Source organism: Tupaia chinensis, unplaced genomic scaffold, assembly GCF_000334495.1.
Source record: "Tupaia chinensis unplaced genomic scaffold, TupChi_1.0 Scaffold144406_1, whole genome shotgun sequence".
In the NCBI taxonomy this organism is placed as follows: domain Eukaryota; kingdom Metazoa; phylum Chordata; class Mammalia; order Scandentia; family Tupaiidae; genus Tupaia; species Tupaia belangeri.
Window position 1 is genome coordinate 1,191 of NW_006204266.1, and position 7,806 is coordinate 8,996.

General features: G+C 36.3%; 1 long non-coding RNA gene and 1 pseudogene across 1 annotated transcript; both read right to left on the minus strand.

Moving 5' to 3' along the window:
* Nucleotides 1-1,441: 1,441 nt before the first annotated feature.
* LOC102479575 (centrosomal protein of 19 kDa pseudogene) lies at nucleotides 1,442-1,900 on the minus strand (annotated as a pseudogene).
* Nucleotides 1,901-5,075: 3,175 nt separating this feature from the next.
* Nucleotides 5,076-5,428, minus strand: LOC114005768 (uncharacterized). The gene is made up of 2 exons (XR_003547593.1): nucleotides 5,396-5,428; nucleotides 5,076-5,140 (listed from the first exon to the last, which is right to left on the minus strand). It is a non-coding gene; the product is annotated as an uncharacterized LOC114005768 (long non-coding RNA).
* Between the last annotated feature and the right edge of the window lie 2,378 nt (nucleotides 5,429-7,806).

Genomic DNA, 7,806 nt, shown 5'->3' on the forward strand with positions numbered 1-7,806 from the left:
AGCTTTTAATCCTAATGAAAAGATTTCTTCATTTTTCGCATTCATTCGATTCTGATCTGAGAGTTCTCTTATACACAGTAAGTTGTGACTTCTTCAACAAGGTTTTACTACAATTCCCACACATACAGGGTTTCTCTTCCTTGTGAGTGCTCTAATGTAAAACATGCAATGATTACGCTGAAAACATTTTTCTACACTATTCCCATTTATAGCACTTACTCCTGTGTTCTCTCATATACAGTAAGGACTAACATATAACATGGAAATTTTTCTATTGGTACGTTGACACTCACAGGCATTTTCTTTTGTAAATTATTTGATGTACATTGAGGGCTGACTTATAAATGAGACTATCTATAATCCCTACATACATGAAGATTTTCTCCAGTGTGACTTTTTTTATGCTTATTAAATACAGTTTCTAAGAGAAAAAAATCCTATTTTTTTATTTTTAGAGTTTTGTTTAATAAATATTAACTTCCTTATAGAAAACAGGATTAATACCTGTTAAATAATATTCTAATAAGAATAAATGTATCTGTACACAGATAACTTCATTAAACCAAGATCTTCTCATTATAGATCAAACCTGTAAACAGGCCTAATCTGGCAGTACCAATTGTTCATTTATTATGGGTGGATTTCCCAATTTACAAATAAAGTTCTTACTTATGGGACAGGTTGAGGGTTTCAGAATGTCTTTAGTATGTATTCCCTGATACTGGAGGGTTCAAATTCTCCTTCTGTCCATCAAATCACATTCACATGCAGCTGCATGGCATTTTTCAGGGGCATCATTTTACTCCAGAGCTAAATACATTAAACAGTTAAATACACATAAATACATAGTGCAGTCAGATAAATCTCTGGTAATAATTATATGCCTTCCATTCTTCTTTAACTATCAGGTTGGTGGGAAAGCTATGATGTGTTTTTCTATACAAAAATGCATGACTTTCCTGACGACTCGATATAATTTGCTTATTATTCCTCAAATAAAAACATCTATTACCTGTCTCTTCATCACCCTCTTTCCCCCCTTTTCCAGTTGCTCTCACCTGGAATGCTATTCAAGCTTCTATCTGAATATCAGCATTTCAAGGACCAGGCATAGTTCTATCTCTCCACCAAAAGGAAGTTTTCCCTGACTATTCTACCCTACATTAACCTAGGCTCTTGTTTAGTCTTTAGCAAGCATCTGGGTCTAATCTTTCTGCTGCCTAGTACCGTTAGTTTTTCAGATTATTTACATTTTTTTAACTTATCTTCCAATTAGATTACAAGTTCTTTAAAGGGCAGATTCCCATATTTCGTTTTTCCTATATTCCTCATGTACCTTCAGAATAAATAATCTAAATGTCCTGGTTTGAAAAGTAAGCCAATTCTGACCCAATACGTACATTTGGTGTTCTTCACAGATTGTCCTAGACTTTATCTATGTTCTTCATATAAACATGGATATTCTGCTAACCCAGCATGTTTCTGAATGCTGGGCATCAGAACTCATAGGCCGACTCTGTGTCCCAGTCACAGGACTGCAGCTGTTCATCCTGTGGGAACTCGACCTCAATGTCATACACAAAATCTGGATCATCCGTCTTCTTCTGGTTTTTCTCAAAAAGCTCGTCAATGATGTTCTTCCTTTTGGCAAGCTTCTTGTCATCTAGTTTGTTCAGGTCTTCCTCAGGATCAATAGTTGTTTCCCGTTTAATTTGTTCCATTGTTTCTGCCAAACTCTGACCCCGTAAATAACCTTGTAAAAAACAGAATAACTTCTCTAATTGCCTCAGGGATACTTGTTCCAGGTAACTCTTGTGCCGTGGATTATTCTTTAACTGTTCAGCAGCTCTGGTACAATCTAGAAGGGAGAAAACAATCCCATATGCCACATCCATCATACACACCACAGACTGAGGCAGTGCAAGCTACTGCGAGGGCCAAACAGAACAAAAACTCAGAACCCTGAAAGCTTGGTCTCTGTTATAGCCAACTTCAGGGTAAATCGGAGGAAATCTGATGAAAATGTTTTAGTTACATAATCACTTCCTGCCCAGAGAAATACATAGAGCGCATCTTCTCTGGGGACCGTCCAGACTGCTGAGGGCGGGTAGTTCCGCACGACCCCGGGCACAGAGAGCATCTCAGTCAGCTGGGAGCTGGGCAGAGCCACAGCCCGGCTGACCAGATGGCAGGGTGAACTCCCCCACAGGTGATCCAGCCCACAAACACTTGGAAGCAGAGGTGGAGGCCAGCCCAGAGGGAGTCAGAGGATCAGGGGCCCCATGGGGTGCTCCACCACCATCCCTTCAGCAACTGCAGGCCCCCCCCACATTCATAAGGTTTCACTTCTATGGGAGTCCTCTGACGTACAATCAGCCCTGCCTTCTAGTAGTAAAATGCTGCCTACATTGTTTCTTTCCAGTGTGAGTACTCAGATGTAAAGTAAGATGTGACTTTTGGGAAAAAGTTGTATTACATTGTTCACAATTATAGAGTTTCTCTCCTGTGTTGAGTTCTCTGATGTACAGTGAGTGCAGGTTTCCAGGAGAATATTTTCCTACAATGTTCATTCATAAGGTTTCTTTCCTGTGTGAGTTCTCTGATGCATAGTGAGATGTGACTTGTGGGAGAACCTTTTACTACATTGTTCACATTCATAGGGCTTCTCTCCTGTGTGAGTTCTCTTATGTACAGTTAGGTACCCCTTTCTGGAGAATATTTTCCCACATTGTTCACATTCATAGGGTTTTTCTCCTGTGTGGATTCTCCAATGCTTAGTTAGATCTGACTTGCAGGAGAACTTTTTCCTACATTGTTCACATTCATAGAGCTTCTCTCCTGTGTGAGTTCTCTTATGTACAGTTAGGTACCACTTTCTGGAGAATGTTTTCCCACTTTGCAGGAGAAACTTCCTACATTGTTCACATTCATAAGGTTTTTCTCCTGTGTGTGTTCTCCAATGCATAATGAGAACTGACTTGCAGGAGAACCTTTTTCTACATTGTTCACATTCACAGGGCTTCTCTCCTGTGTGAGTTCTCTTATGTACAGTTAGGTACCACTTGCTGTAGAATGTTTCCCCACATTTCTCACATTCATAGCTTTTTTCTGCTGTGTGAATTCTTTGATGCTCAGTGAAATGTCACTTCTGGAAGAACATTTTCCTACATTGTTCACATTCATAGAACTTCTGTCCAGTGTGGGTTTTCTTATGTACAGTTAGGTACCCCTTTCTGGAGAATGTTTTCCTACATTGTTCACAATCATAGAGTTTTTCTCCTGTGTGAATTCTTTGATGTTCAGTGAGATGTGACTTCTGGAAGAACATTTTCTTACATTGTTCACATTCATAGGGCTTCTCTCCTGTGTGAGTTCTCTTATGTACAGTTAGGTACCCCTTGCTGGAGAATGTTTTCCCACATTGTTTACATTCAAAGGGTTTTTCTCCTTGTAGAAATGTTCTACTTTTTGTAGAACATTTTTTGTAGAACATATTTTATTTTCATAGCATTTCTCTTCTATGTGACTCCTTTGATGTACAGTGAGGTCTGAATTCTGGGAAAACATTTTCTTACATTGTTTACACTCATAGGGCTTCTCTTCTGTATAAGTATTCAGACAGTCAGAAAGGGCTGTGTTCAGACACAATAAATTCATATATTGTTCTATCTACAAATTTTTTCTCCAGTAAGAATTGTCTCATGTATAACAACAGTTGAAAGCTTTGGTAATTTATACACATGATACGGGTTTACTTTGCTGTACTTTCTCTGCTTATAATTTTTGACCTCTGGAAAAAGAATTTTTGATGTTTATTATATTTATGGGGTGTTTCCCTTGTGTGCATTCACTGAGGAAAAGGTAGATTTTAATTCTGCAATAAGGATTCCACTTCCTCTTTATATGAATAGAAACCTTCCACTCTGTGTTTAAAATCTATTATAAAAACAATTTCAAAAAATACTTTTTCTCATTCTCTACATTTATAGTGTGCATCTCATGTTTGTATCTTCTGCTGAATGAGACAGTAAGACTTTTTGTAAAATGCTTTCTTCCACACCTGAACTATATACTGGGCAATAAGAACTATCTTAACACATGCTTTCCCATATTTATTTTATTTACAAGCAGTCTCTCCATATCCATCCTCTTTGAATGGAAAAAGACAGGGACAATCAGTTAGTGTAATGGCTATGTTGCTGGACTTCCATGTAGTCAACTGTGGTTCGAGTCCTGGACCCGGTGACTTAAAACTCACTCTGGATGCATGTGCATGTCTGCCCAAGATCCTGAGGGGAGAATGAAGGAGAAGGGATTGCGGTGTAGCCATCCCCCCTGGTGGGTGATTTCTCACTTTCTGTCTCTCTCTGTCTGGTGAACGCACACGCCCTATGGCAAAAACCTCTCCAAAAAAAAATTTTCCATAAATTATATTTGAAAATTTATTTTACACTGCTCATGTATATTTCAAATATTGGTACTGATCTATAATAAGAAATATGGTTCATTGTCCTTAATATGTTACTGTAGAAATTTACATTAATATTTTGAAAGCTAGGTCGATTTACTTTGTTCCTTTGTGCATCCCTTTCCTTTAATACCTTTTATAATATTCAAAATATCTATCTTCTGTCTTCCTATAATTTTACACTGAAAGATTTCCATGCATCATTTGTTTTTCCTGTCCTTTTTCTCTTTCCTTTCTTATAACGGTGGGTATTGAGTACTGTTTCTTCACTAATGTGAACAGTTTTCTAGATCACTTATTTGCAGAAGTCAAAAAGAACTCTCTTGTCACTTAAGAAGAAATGTTACTTAGGAAGAACTTGTAGCCAATAAAAATACATACTAATTACCCTAAATATGCCATCCTGAAGGACCCTTTAAAAATTATATACCCATTCTTTTCACATCTTATCCCAGGAAAACATTTCTAATTTTTCTAACCTCACTAGTACTAACATTTTGTTTTCCCCTCTCAATACAATATAAATTCTTTCAAAGAAAATGTATTTCACTAGTCCCTGAAAACTATGCACTGACTAATCTGTGAGGCTCAAGTTGGGAAGTTCTTTTAATGTCCATGGATCTCCTCCTTGCTCCAACTTGAAGATCACTGCAGGTTTGGCAATGCATTGTCCTGTTAATAAAAAGCAGTGTGGAATTTTGCCAAACTATTCATGTAAGGTATTTGAAGAGTTACAACAGTTCAGTTTAATCAGCTGTGCAAAAAGGTTTGATTTGGGCCACATTTTGTTAAAGAGGAGTGCCACACACATTAACCACAGAATAAAATCTCATTCCTAAACAGCATTAGACATTATGAAACTCTTGTACATTTACTATAAAAGGAGACAGTAATTACTTCAGATGGCTTCATGGGAGTTCCACTAACCCAAAAATATCAGGTTGCTGTAGGTCTCCAGCATCACATCCTTGTATAGAATCTTCTGAGCATCATCCAGGTCCTGCCACTCCTCCCAGGTAAAGTCCATAGCAACACCCTCAAATAATATGAACCCCTGTAAAAATACATTTCCCCTCATCAGCCCTAAGAAATAGAGCATAACATGGGAAATTTACTTTCTCTATATGTTTGTATATGCTTGTTCCTCTGTATATTTCTGAACTCTTTGTAGAGGGAGAAAAAAAACATAGTACAAACATTCTATCTCTTTGGTAACTTATTCATTGCTAAATTTATTACAAGTATTTCTTCAGAGAACTCCAAATGTTTTTGCAGCAAGGGATGAAAGCATAATAAATATTCTGCTATGTCAAGGTGTTTATTTTCTCATACAAACACATGAGTATAAATATATATCTGGAGTAATGTGTTAGATTAAGTAAATTAGACACAACTTGATGGTAACCAGTCTAAAAAAAATACAAAGGTTTTTTTATTTCTTTTTTCTGTATTATTAATTTGTTCTTCAAGCCAATGATATTAAGAACATATATGTAAATTTTCTTATGAAAATAGAACTATAGCAGTCATCCTATGAAAGCACCAAGTGTATTCCTAATGTTAATAGCAGTAGAAACAGTATATGTAGGTAAGTTATTCCTGGTCTGGGATGAAAGGCAAGGTCAGTAAAGGTGTTCAAGGAAGTGATTACAAAGTGATTTTGTATTTAAATACTTAACCTAATTCCAATAAAATATTTTATGTGCATACTGCTCATTACTCATAAGCTAAAGTATATTTACAAGCATCTTTATACTTCAGTTGTGCATTCAAAAATATTGATAGAGTTCAAATAAAGATGAATATCTCTTTATCATTTGCTAAAACACAGAGTATAAATAATATAAAGGCCAAAAGAAGTGACACATTACATAACCAGATTTGCAGTTTAATTGCCATCCTCAGATTGAAGACTCAGCATACTCTGAAAGATGTAACACAGTTAAAGCCAAGATATAATAGGGTTAAAACCAAGTTGTGATGTGACCACCTATATCAAACCACAGAGAAATAAGAATATTAAATAGGGAACTCACCTAAAAAAAATTAAGAGGGGAGCAGAAAAAAGTTTTACTACTATTTTGGGAACTGAATCAAAATAGAAATTTAACTAAATATTTCTGTTTAAGTAGGCATATACATATTAGAGTTAAAAATTAAAACTGGGGAAAAAACTGAGTAATACACAGATGAATTTTGTGCACATCATCTTTGAAGTTTCAGTAGTCAAATATTTAGGAAGCAGCAGAAATTCAAGTGATAGTGAGACCAGCAGTTAGTATAATGGCTATGTCGCTGAACTCCCACATAGTCGAATACAGTTTGAATCCTGGAGCCAATGGCTTACACTCACACTGTGTGTGTGTAAGTGTGTGCCCAAGATTCTGAGTGGAGAATGGAAGAGAAGGGATTGCGGTGTGAAATCATCCCTAGGGGAGTGACTTCTCACTTTCTGGCTCTCTTGTCTCTCTCTTTCTTGCAAGCGCACACACCCTGTAGCAAAAACCTCTCTATGAAAAAAAAAAAAAAGAAATTCGAGTGACAGATGAAACTATTCTAATCAATGACAGTGGACCTGGGGTCAACTGGTAGGTTTAAGAGAATTCAAGATTGGGGAAAAAAGTACAAAATCTCAATTGGAATGGTGAGAAATGTATTCCTATTGGAACATTCACTTTACAAGCTAAGTGACATATGTGATTCAATGTATAAAAGAAGTTAAAATAAAATGAAATACAAAAAAAATATATTTCCTGATAAAGGAGGAATATTCATGACACAATTCATGTTCCTCCATTTCTCCCTCCTTTCAAGATTTAGGTTGTGCAAGTACATGTGCCTACTGTGATTCTCAAGATACTGGATTCAGGAATCAAACCGTGCAATTGGCATGTGGGATCCTGCTGTCGTAAACTTCATTCCATAGGTTGGTTTAAAATTTTACCATTCTAGAAATTTAAAAAAATGACTTAGTGCTAATATATTTTATAATATTCACAGCTCTATCAAAAGAAATTCTGTGTTATATCCACAGAGGGCATATTTAAAAATAGTGATTTATAATAAATGCCTTCAATAAAAGGAGATTTAGGATGTTATTCTTTAACGTTATACATATATAACTTGGTGTGTGTGGCAGTATCACAGTTAAGAGAGAAACACTGATGGATAAAGATATTCTGTCACAATAACTAACAATATATGCATGGTACTAGTCAACTGAAATTAAAGAGAGACATTATTAAAAAAATGAGGGCAAGGGAGCTGGCAGGCAGGTTAATATGCTGGAATATTACATATCTGACCATGATTCGAGTTCTGGAACATGAACTGGTCTT